Source organism: Chiloscyllium plagiosum, chromosome 6 (genome assembly GCF_004010195.1).
Source record: "Chiloscyllium plagiosum isolate BGI_BamShark_2017 chromosome 6, ASM401019v2, whole genome shotgun sequence".
NCBI lineage: Eukaryota > Metazoa > Chordata > Chondrichthyes > Orectolobiformes > Hemiscylliidae > Chiloscyllium > Chiloscyllium plagiosum.
Window position 1 is genome coordinate 11,223,599 of NC_057715.1, and position 11,450 is coordinate 11,235,048.

Consider the following 11,450-nt stretch of genomic DNA (forward strand, 5'->3'; position numbering starts at 1 on the left):
GTGATAGTTTAACCTGAGGGTCACCATGTTTCAAGTGAAGGGGTGAGGTTGAGAAGGAAAGTCTGTCATGGTAATCTCTGGCTATTATGGGAATCGAACATACACAGTTGGCATCACTAACCAACCAACTATCCAGCCCACTGAGCTAACCAACACCCTTGGATAATGGTTAGCGCACTGCTAGAAGTTTTTTTTTATTTGACTTAAATTAGTACTTTTTTTCGCAAAAGAAGCTTTCATCTGCACACAGCAAGAGGTGCTTGGGATAAACACACTACAATTAATCATTTTGCATCAATAATAACTCAACGAAAAACTAATGTAGTGGAGTGTAAAATGGGCGGCTGATTCTCTATCACCATTGTGTCCTACTGTGCAGCAGTTGTTTGATTCTACAATACCTTTCAGTTTGAAAATTTGTCCCTGGCTGTAGATCTCCACTGTAATTTTCGGAGTTCCTGCAAACAGCAAAGCCCCAAATGAAATGGGCGTCTACCACTGATCCAACTTGTTTTTAGTTGTGTGAACATCTGATATGAATCAATTGGGCAGATGATAGTTAAAACTGAAAATTGTGCAAAAGCCATTTTATAATTCATTAATAGCTGTGAGCAACATGTACAGCATTGTTTGTTGGCTGCTGAGCATTATTAATTGTGGTCACTATAATTAATTAGATACTATTAATATTCTAGATGTCACTTGGGCAACCCTTGTGTCATAGTTGATGCATTACTGCTTTTTAAAGACTTCAGCTCCTTTTCGATCTCTCACTAGGAATGCTTTTAACTACCAATTAAGTAACTGTGTAGAAACGGTGAAAATCATTTTGCAAAGCTGTTTCGTAATAATAGGTGTCAGGAATCACACCTTCACAAGTAGGTGGTAGGTCATGGGCATCCTTAGTATGTGTGACTTTTCCTTGTCAGGATATTCTTCCACATGGTATGGTTGAGACATTGAATGATAGTACATTACAAATGAGTCCACATGGACCCAAAGCCATGAAGTGCAGGAAGCCTCATTTCACAACCAGATGGTCTTCATAACAACAGCGCCATTTGCCTGATACAGATTTGCCTGTTATAACTTGAATTGTTACTTAAAGACATTACTCCCAGCAGTGTGGCGTTGCATTTTGGAATGTGTGAAAAGCAAGAGTACGCTCCATTTTTTTAAAACTATGTGAATTAATGTAAAAAAATTAGACACTTTCTGATTTGGACTGATGACAGTCAGAAAATAATCACAATACAAGTAAAAAATCTATAATTAAATCATAGTTTGATAATTTTAATGCAAATCTGTCAACTTGTCATTCAAAGACAAAATTAGGTACTTACCATAATACTTTAATGTATTAATAGTAAAAGATAGGATAATCAGGAATTTTAGCATATAAGTCATTGCATGATACATCTCATACTCTTCCTGGTGTCCCCCTCATTAGAGATACCAATCTTCAGTCAATTCAATTCACTCCATGTGATATAAAGAAATTACTAACACACTAGATGCATAAAAGACTATGGACCCTGAGAGCATCCCTGTTGTGAACACTTTGGTGAGAAAAAAAAATGAGATTGTGAATTGCTTCAGGATTGGACAGTAAATCTGAAGCTGAGCAGTGTTGAACTTGCTTTGCTCCATTGAATAGGTAGCAGACAAAGTTATTGCAAGACAGGGCATTGGTGAGACCTCAAGTACACTGAATAAGTTTTAAAAGTCTTCAACAGCCATTTTAATCTGAGGAGAAATTGAACTCTGGAAAGGAAAATGCCGAAAGAAGGATCTAGTGACTGGGTGAACCAGTAAATCAGTTTATTGATGATGTCTGAAGGATGTAAGTATGAAGACCAAAACACATCATTAATGGGAGACCACATTGCTGTTGGTGTTGCTGACAAATCTCTATCAGACTTATTACAATCTAAAGAAGACCACACCTTAGGAAAAGTGATATAACTGCTGAGACAAATAAAATCCTTGATCAGAACAGGGTAATATAACTGGCGAAGAGAAACCTTGGCTCAGAAAACCTACAATTTTAAGCAATAAAATTCCTTAAACACACGAATATAAAAGAAGTCTCACAGTCTCACATGAATAGAATCCTGTAAACTTTGCAGAATACCTTTTCCAAAGAAAAATTTATCATTTTGGGTGGCATGGTGGTTTAATGGTTAGCACTGCTACCTCACAGCGCCAGGGGCCTGGGTACAGTTCCAGCCTCGGGTGACTGTCAGTGTGGAGTTTGCACACTCTCCCTGTGTCTGTGTGGGTTTCCTCCTGGTGGTCCAGTTTCCTCCCACAGACCAAAGATGTGCAGGTTTTGTGCATTGGCTGTGTGAAATGCAGGGTCACAGGGTAGGGTAGGAGGGTAAGTCTGGGTGGGATGCACTTCAATGAGTTGGTGTGGACTTGATAGACTGAATGGCCTGCTTTCACACTGTAGGAACTTGATAATTTTCAGAATTTGTACTGGACTGAAACTTCTACCTTTTCAGGTTTCAAAGAGTTAGCATAGAGATACCAATGAAGTTGAATAATATCCACCAGAAGAGGAACTTTTTTTTTCTGGTGAGTTCCTTGACCCCAATGATGTACCGTAGAACACAGATATAAAAATAGCAGTGGATATACCATCAACTTTAAACAAGCTACTGGAGGAAGTGTAACTGTTTAAGATAAGACATGAATCCTGGTTAACAACATATTGACTGAGCCAATGGAAACCCAATTACAAAGTCCAAGAGGGATCAAACTAAGTGTAAAGAGAAAGTCTCAAGTGTCATCTAGTAAAGGGGAAAGTGAATTTTTGAAACGTTATATATTATACAGAATCAGGAATTCTCTCTTTTAAGTACAAGAACTTGTACAGACATCAATCTTACCAGGAAAGTCAACAACATTAATGAGCAAGAAAAACCTTCCCAACTGATTTACTGGTCTGGGAAAGCTGCATATAGCATTATTTTGTGATAAAATGCTAAACTTGAGTTTTTTTCAGCCCTCACAAGAAACCACACTCATAAATGAAACAGGTCTAACTACAGAGTCAGGAGATGTGAAGCTGGAACAGCACAGCAATTCACAAAGCATCTGAGGAGCGGGAAAGTCAGTGTTTCGGGCTGAAACCCTTCATCAGGATTTAGGCCCAAAACGTTGACATTCCTGCTCCTCGGATGCTGTCTGAGCTTCTGTGCTCTTCCAGCTTCACGTCTACTGACTTTGCCTTCCAGCATCTGCAGTCCTTGCTGTCTCCAGGTCGAACTACAACTGGAAGAGATGACCAGGATGGGAGTCATTACTCCTGTCACCAAGCCTACAGAGTCGTGTATCTGGAATTATGATAGTTCCCAAACTTAACAGGAATCTTTGTTTACATGTGGACTTAAGTCAACTTAATAAGGCCATAGCAAAGGAAGGTCTTTCAACACTTTTGGTGAATGAAAGCTTGGTAAATTCCTCCCAAAGATATCCTGGTTACACAATAGGTTGCCAACATGCTCTTCTGGTAGGTGTCTTTGAATGAGATGACAGAATTACCAATGGTCTTCATTACTTGGCTTTATTTCAATTGCTTACCATTTGGAATAATTGGAAGCTTGGGAAGCATTTAGAATTTTCTACCTCAGAGGACTGTGGAAGCTCTGTCTTTGAATATTTTTAAGGTAGACATTAATAGATTTTTGATGACGAGTGGCATACAAGGTTATGGGGATGGAGTGGGGAAAAGGCTAAGTGGTCAATCAGCCATGATCATATTGAATGGCCAGGCAGGCTCAGTGAGCTGAATGGCCTACTCCTGTTACTATCTTCTTAATTCCAATGTTGGGGTATCAGCAGTGGAAATTATCCAAAGAGCATAAGTAACATTCTGCAGGACCTTGAAAGTGTTATCTGTCATATGGAGGACATTATTTAGTATTTAATAAACTACTTGATGGGGTTGTTGCAGTAATGTTCCTAACGGTAGGCCAGTAGTGTCAAAGAGTCATAAAGATGCACAGCATGGAAACAGACCCTTCGGTCCAACTCATCCATGCCAACCAGACATCCCAACCCAAACTAGTCCCACCTGCCAGCACCCGGCCCATATCCCTACAAACCCTTCCTATTCATATACCCATCCAGATGCCTTTTAAATGTTGCAGTTGTACCAGCCTCTACCACTTCCTCTGGCAGCTCAATCCACACATGCGCCATCCTCTGCATGAAAACGTTGCCCCTTAGGGCTCTTTTATATCTTGCCCCTCTCACCCTAAACCTATGCCCACTAGTTCTGGACTCCACCAACCCAGGGAAAAGACTTTGTCTATTTATCCTATCCATGCCCCTCATGATTTAATAAACCTTTATCAGGTCATCCCTCAGCCTCCGTTGCTCCAGGGAAAACAGTCCCAGCCGATTCAACCTCACCCTATAGTTCAAATCCTCCAACCCTTGCAACATCCTTGTAAATCTTTTCTGAACCCTTTCAAATTTCACAACATCTTTCCGGTTGGAAGGAGATCAGAATTGCACGCAATATTCCAACAGTGGCCTAACCAATGTTCTGTACAGCCGCAACATGACCTCCCAACTCCTGTACTCAGTACTCTGACCAATAAAGGAAAGCATACCCAATGCCTTCTTCACTATCCTATCTACCTGCGACTCCACTTTCAAGGAGCTATGAACCTACACTCCAAAGTCTCTTTGTTCAGCAACACTCCTTCGGATCTTACCATTACGTGCATAAGCCCAGCTAAGATTTGCTTTCCCAAAATGCAGCACCTTGCATTTATCTGAATTAAACTCCATCTGCCACTTCTCAGCCCATTGGCCCATCTGATGCAGATGCTGTTGTAATCTGAGGTAACATTCTTTACTGTCCACTACACCTCCAATTATGGTGTCATCTGTAAACTTACTAACCACAGGGGAATCTCGAATATCTGAACAAGATGGACGTGCACTATTTTGTTTGGATAATTGTTTATTTGGTTAATCGATTCAGTGCCTTTCCTCTGGGCTCGGAGTTTTCTATTAAGTCTGCTCCCTGTTCAGGAGACAAACAATAGCACAGTGTGCACGTGGCTCCGCTCCTGCCCACTCCAATCCTGTCCAACACTGCCCTCCGCCCACCCCCACCCCCTGCCCGCTCCCCCATCCATCCCCAACACTGCCCCTCGCCCACCCCCTGTCCACCCACTGCCTGCCCCCCCCCCTCACCACACCCCCGTCCCCCCGTCTGTCACCCGCCCCCGCCTGACCCAACTCTTTGAGGGGCTCTATTCTCTCCCTGGTTACCCTTTTGTCCTTATTGTATTTGTAAAAATCCTTTGGATTTTTTTAACCCTAGTTGCCAAAGCTATCTTATGTCCTCTTTTTGCCCTCCTGATTTACCTCTTAAGTATACTCCTACTGCCTTTATACTCTTCTAAGGATTCACTCGATCTACACCTAACATATGCTTCCTTCTTTTTCTTAACCAAACCCTCAATGTCTCTAGTCATCCAGCATTCCCTACACCTACTAGCTTTTCCTTTCACCCTGACAGGAATATACTTTCTCTGGACTCTTGTTATCTCATTTCTGAAAGCTTCCCATTTTCCAGCCGTCCCTTTACCTGCGAACATCGGCCCCCAATCAGCTTTTGAAGGTTCTTGCCTAATTCTGTCAAAATTAGCCTTCCTCCAGTTCAGAACTTCGACTTTTAGATCTGGTCTATCCTTTCCCATCATTATTTTTAAACTAATAGAATTATGGTTGCTGGCCCTAAAGTGCTCTCCCACTGACACCTCAGCCACCTGCCCTGCCTTATTATCCAAGAATAGGTCAGGTTTTGCACCTTCTCTAGTAGGTACAGCCACTTCTGAATCAGAAAATGTACACACTTAACAAATTTCTCTCCATCTAAACCCTTAACACTATGGCAGTCCCAGTCTATGTTTGGAAAGTTAAAATCCCCTACCATAACCACCCTATTATTCTTACAGATAACAGAGATCTCCGTACAAGTTTGTTTCTAAATTTCCCTCTGACTATTGGGGGTCTATAATACAATCCCAATAAGGTTATCATTCCTTTCTTATTTCTCAGTTCCACCCAAATAACTTCCCTGGATGTAGTTCTGGGAATATCCTTCCTTAGTACAACTGTAATGCTATCCCTTATCAAAAACACCACTCCCCCTCATTTCTTGCCTCCCTTTCAGTCCTTCCTATTCGTACCCTGGAACATTAAGGTACCAGTCCTGCCCATCCCTGAGCCATGTCTGCGTAATTGATATGATGTCTCAGTCCCATGTTCCTAACCATGCCCTGAGTTCATCTGCCTTCCCTGTTAGGCCTCTTGCATTGAAATAAATGCAGATTAATTGATCAATCCTACCTTGTTCTTTGCTTTGTCCCTGCTTTCCCTGACTGTTTGAGTCTCTTCGTTTCTCAACTGTACCAGTCTCAGATTGATCTCTTTCCTCACTGTCTCCCTGGGTCCCACCACCCCCACCTTACTAGTTTAAATCCTCCGAAGCAGCTCTAGCAAATCTCCCTGTCAGTATATTGTCCCCTTCCAATTCAAGTGCAATCCATCCTTCTTGTACAAGTCACTTCTACCACAGAGAAGATTGCAATGATCCAAAAATATGAATCCTTCTCCCATGCTCCTCAGCCATGCATTCATCTGCTCTATCATCCTATTCCTTCCCTCACTAGCTCGTAGCACCAGGAATAATTCAGATATTACTACTCTCAAGAACCTTCTTTTTAAATTCCTGCCTAACTCTCTATATTCTCCCTTCAGAATCTCATCCTTTTCCCTTCCTATGTCATTGGTTCCAATGTGTACAATGACCTCCTGCTGGGTCCTCTCCACCTTGAGAACATTCTGCACCCTCTCCGAGATTTTAAGTCCCAAATGCTCCCGAGGTGTGTAATAATGCCTCTAAGCTAGTTGATTAGGAAATATCTAAACTACTTGTCCATTCAGTGATCATTCCAAACTAAAGTAACCAGGTCCAGTTTAATCTGGAGTCTTTCCCCTTTATACTGTAGATTCAGAACTGGCTTACCCTGGTCATTCCTGTCTCCCCTGCAGGATTGCACTCACCCCTGGTTTATCAGCGGTCACACTTTCAATCTCCTTCGGGTTCCCAATTAGTTCTGGTTTTACCCGGGTTTTGCCTCTCTCCCACATTTTTGATTTTAGCCTGGGTCTCCCCCCAGGCAAATATACACAGCCAAGCTGATCTGTAATTGTGAAAAAATTTACAAAATAATTTTTAAAAAATGTATCTTATTCCCTTAAAACTAGACGGCATTATATCATTCACTTTATTGTCCATTTTTCCATTGTCAATTTTTTGGCTGAATGTGTTTGATATTATTTAGGCAAGTGAATACTGGACGTCATTAAGGGACACAGCGCAGTACTACATAGGATTAAGTTCGATCGGCTTTGCATCAGATCCATCTGTTGTGCAGTAAGTACTGGATCAGTTGTTTTATGTAAATATTGTGTTAAAAAGAAATAGCTTGTTGTGAATGGGAATGCGGACTAAACACTTAAAAAAATGCATCATATTTGCAACAAGCAAAGCAGGTATGCTGGGCTTATGCAAGGAGAGCAGCTTTGTGCCAGCAGTGTGCACGCTACTTGTAATGAGGCTAGTTGGCCTGATCAAGCTTGACATTTTAATTTCTAGCTGCAAAAGGCAGCAATTCCAGGAAGCTGAGATACTAGAAAGCACTGACTTCAAAAAAACTAAAGTTGACTATTCAACTAAATTTTATAGTGTATCCCATAGTGAATTGCATAAGATCTTGTGAGGCACATTTCCACAGTCACTGAATGTAAAGTTGGGAAATTGTCCTTTATTTTTTCCAAGCTTTGTGGCCTGGCCCCATACAATACAATGGCATGGGCACATGAATTAAGTAGCTGAAACCTCCTGTGCCTCGTGGTTATGACACCACCAACATCAGATAAGTGGAGCTGCGGGACAAAAATCTTAAAATTATGTCCAAAAGTCATAAACAAGATGATGACTGTTCTTTTGCAAACAAAAACTTCTCTATTTCCTAATGCTGTCTGCAATAGCTGTCTAACTTGAGAAGTTAAATCATTCAATCGAGTGAAACGTGACTGATGAGAATAAACAGCTCAGCTTCAAGGTTGATGTTGTTTCTGAATTTTGCACAGAGGTGAACTTAAAGATCTGATAATGCGTGTTAAATTGAAATGCAGAGCTGATCAATTGTTTTGCATAGTTACGCTCATACACTGATATATAGTTTGCAGTTAGATCAGGTCTCACTCAGGAGAGTGAGCATGAACAGGTTTTATCGAAAGTAACCATACACAGGAATGGAAAGAGAGGACATGTCAATGAAACTACAAATGGTCAGCTCCCACTTCCAACTTGTCCCATCATCTTCATGTTGCAACTGCTTATGCACGTACTCCGAAGGTGCCACTAGAGTGGAAGTATAGTTAATCCTCCACTTCACAAAGGCATGAACTTCATATGAAGTTTTATATGAAGACTCATATGAACTTTTAGATTAAGCAATAATGGGAATTAATAGGGGCCCAAATAAAATGGATAGCAGGAATCTACTTCCCATAGAAGAGAGGTCAATTCAGGAAGGGTATGGAGTTAAAGTAATTAATAGATTCAAAGAGAATTGAGAAGCTATATTTTCACCTGGAGGGTGGTTGGCATCTGGAACTCTGCCTTAAAGGGTGGTAGAGGCAGAAAACTTAATTATATTTAGAAAGTAATTGGTTATCCACTTAAGGTACTATAGACGACTGCAAGATGGGATTGGGAGAGATAACCCTATTGGCCTGTGGGCACTGCTGTTGCTCTCTCTTTTGAATTGAATACAAACTTGCCTCAATTCAGTAGATCATGGCTCTCCACAACTGTAAGCTTCTACAGATCATCTCTTATATAATCATGAAAGGTGCTGAAACAGATGAGCATTTCAAGCAGCATTGATGGTGAGGAATCGCATTTAATCATCGACCGTCCATCCAGAACTGAAGAAAAATAAAAATGCAAGAGTTTTTAATCCGATCAAACTAGGGTGGGAGCAGGTAGAACCATGGAAAAGCCTCAAACTTCAGCTCTGTTTTGCTCCACAAAGACCTGCTGAGGTTTTCCAGCATTTTTCTTCTCAAAGTTTGTGAGAAGATTTGTAGCTCGGGTGCTCGATGTTGTGGTTCTGTTCGCCGAGCTGGGAATTTGTGTTGCAGACGTTTCGTCTCCTGTCTAGGTGACATCCTCAGTGCTTGGGAGCCTCCTGTGAAGCGCTTCTGTGTTGTTTCCTCTGGCATTTATAGTGCACTATAAATGCCGGAGGAAACATCACAGAAGCGCTTCACAGGAGGCTCCCAAGCACTGAGGATGTCACCTAGACAGGGGACGAAACGTCTGCAACACAAATTCCCAGCTCGGCGAACAGAACCACAACATTTTTCTTCCCATTTCAGATTTTCAACATCTGCGCCATTTTGCTTTTGCATCTAATCTCTGGGTTGTTATTTTTTATAACTAAGGACACCTTTATGTAGTGGAAGTTAGCAGTGAACTTTACATTAGCAGAAGCAGTGAACTTCTCCTGGTGACTCCCGCCTTTCGAAGTTGTCTGTTTTGGATGGTCCCGATGAAAGTTGTATTCACAAAGCTGTGGGATAAAAAGCGTCTTCAAATCTTCCTGCCATCTCTAGGAGTGAGCGTGGAATTGGGATTCTGAGCAGTACAGGGTGTTTTATTTCAAACTTTTTCCTCTATTGAAGGTTAAGTTGCTGCACTGCTCAGATTAAAATTTTCTCCACGTCTAATTTGCCAAAGTGTCCCCTGTGCATCATTTCTGCAGCTTGCATTACTTTAAAGTTCCTCCTTCTTTGCACGTTCTCTTAACAACCGGCATTAATATTACAAGTGAATAACCCCTGTCCACATGTAATTTCTTGAGCACAGAGTCAGTCTGACAGCTATCTTCCTCCAAAGAAATCAATTCATTCCTCAGATCATGTCAGGCAGATTTATGCACTGGAATATTTTAGGTGAGGTCTACATGGTCAAGAAACGATGTCTGTGAGTTTCTGAAATGCAATCTACTGAAGCAAAATCACAAAAGCTTCAGAAAAATTAAAGCCTGGTGTAAGAGATTTATTTTGCTGTAGTATATTTCAGGTTTGTTAGGAAATGGAGTGAGTAGCAAATGCCAGAATATACCTGGAGAAAATATGCAATTGCGCAATACATTGCAATGTTGATTTCTATTTTATCTGAAGATTGTCATTGTAGCATTGTAGCTTGTTTGGAAAACTCGTTTTTGCCTTCAGAAAGATTTGTGCTAATACAACCATTGTTGTCTGCCTAAGCCTTCATTTCAACTGTCTTTTGTAGGGAACATATCAAAAGCTATATGGATTACCTGCGACAAACGAGCGTTTACCTTCAACAGCAAGCCACGTACAAATAATTCCAAAGAACTGAAGGATACAAAAGATGTCAAAAATTTCCAATTGCATGATTAATTCAAAGTAGACTGTGCGAGCTCAGAAAGCATGTCATTACCAATCAATCCACCCTGACAACGTGGAATGCCTTCTGCTCATTACAAAGCACAATATAACCACAGCTCAATGAGCTCTAACTGTGCTGAGATTTATCCAGAGTAGGTGCGTGTGTTAAGCATTTCATGAAAAATGTTAATCAATAAATATTGATGGTAACAAGTTTCGCTCTGCGTTGTGATGTTATTTATCTCACAGAACTGGATTTTATTTGGAATGATTTATGACGTTTGCTGACATCTTAGAGCTAAATAAACTGACTGTCTTCCACAGCAAGAAAAGGATAACAGTTTTCCCTATGGCAGCACAATACATGTTTGGCCTAATTCCCCAGTTGTGTGTCTGAATCTTACTGTACTTTGGAAAAATGTCATTTTCACAGAGTTTCTCTCTGCGAGGGCTGGTGGAATTTCTCACACAATAATCCAAAGCCTACCTCATTAACTACCTACCCTGCCCCATGCAACCCTCTAATCCAACGTTAGCTCAATTTTCCCACTTGTCAGGTTATTCTAGCATAAACCAGCATCCCCGGCATCGATGTCATCTTGGAACCCCAGACATACACCCAGGCACATTTGGCAGTCCAGAATTTCCCTTCAACGTAGTACCCACAGCAGCTGCAAACCAAAATTTCACTTCAAAGCACTTAAGTGGCTTACCTGCAACCTTCTAGCACATACCACACCTCCCTACAGTTATGGCTATTTATGCACAAGGCTACACTACTCACTGGTCCTTGGCCACATCCCATCTTGCAAACCTCTCAAAGTCTCAAAAACAGTAGAGGTGCATAGAAGAGTTAGGAATGGCTGCTGTCTGAAATGAGAAAGGGAAAAAGAGTTTAGAAACAAAAACAGCAAAATTAAGGAGCA

At 41.2% G+C, this 11,450-nt stretch overlaps 1 long non-coding RNA gene across 1 annotated transcript; it reads left to right on the top strand.

Moving 5' to 3' along the window:
* The first annotated feature begins 7,382 nt into the window (after positions 1-7,382).
* On the top strand, positions 7,383-10,737 carry LOC122551111. Its single transcript, XR_006312000.1, has 2 exons — positions 7,383-7,468; positions 10,406-10,737. It is a non-coding gene; the product is annotated as an uncharacterized LOC122551111 (long non-coding RNA).
* The last annotated feature ends 713 nt before the right edge of the window (positions 10,738-11,450 follow it).